Below are 1,055 nucleotides of genomic sequence, written 5' to 3' on the forward strand. Positions count from 1 at the left end.
AACCTTTCCTTAATGTCCCCCCCCCCAAAAAAATCCTCCAAACCCTTCACTCACATACTTTTTTTTCTGCACACAATTAGTTCAGGATATTGAAAGTGGACCTGCAACTATCATGGGACCCTCGAACTTAACGTCCGCCTCCGATCAGAGACTTGAAAATTCCACAAAACGACCAGAGTTCCAGAACGCTCAGTCTAGGACTAGAACCAGGGCCATCCGCTCCGTACTGTCCCCGTGGTTTTATGCACCCCGCACAATTTAGATCTAGCAAACTTTGATAATTGTTTGCATAATTTCTGCTATTTTCCTTTATCATTCTTTGTTAAAATTAACAGATTCGCATAATTTCACAATTTTTGGGCTCCGTTTGCATAATTTCAGAATTCTTTTTGCATAACATAGCGGGGGACAGTCCGTAGCACTGCAACTGAGCTAACAAACGTAGCACGCTCGTCCACATCGGAGAAGTACTGTGCTTTATGAGACGATAAAGTATATATCGCTCAAGTTTTCAGTTTTAGTAACAGTACTGCGGCACTTGCAACGCAAATAGGTTATATTAGCGCCGAAAAATAGTTACTACGGAGTAAGTAACAAACACGACAACGAGAAGGAGCAAACCACACCAGAGCACCCGCCAACGACCCAGACTGTAACGTTCAAAAGTATGTCACGTAGATGTGCGTGTTTTCCATGTCACTGCACCTAAAATCTCACTGCGTGGATCGGGAAAAGTAAAAAGAACTATTTATCCAAACGTCGTAAACCCCAAGACATTTCCGACAAACCGCGCTTCTGACGGCTGACGAGGACATACGTATGAAGACTGGTAGTTTGCTGTTGCTCTTGTTTGCCAACGAGTTTAGTTTGGATTTTTCTATGGACTTTTCAAAAGTTTTACGCAGAAGTTTTACGCTAAAGCTTTACGGCACTTGCAACACAATAAATCAGTGGCGCCCTCCAACCACCATCCGCAACGAAACAAGAAAGGAAAGGTAAATAAGTAACATGGACGCACGTCACACACACACAGACGGAAAGAGAGAGAGAGAGAG

This window comes from Aplysia californica, unplaced genomic scaffold, assembly GCF_000002075.1.
Source record: "Aplysia californica isolate F4 #8 unplaced genomic scaffold, AplCal3.0 scaffold00965, whole genome shotgun sequence".
In the NCBI taxonomy this organism is placed as follows: domain Eukaryota; kingdom Metazoa; phylum Mollusca; class Gastropoda; order Aplysiida; family Aplysiidae; genus Aplysia; species Aplysia californica.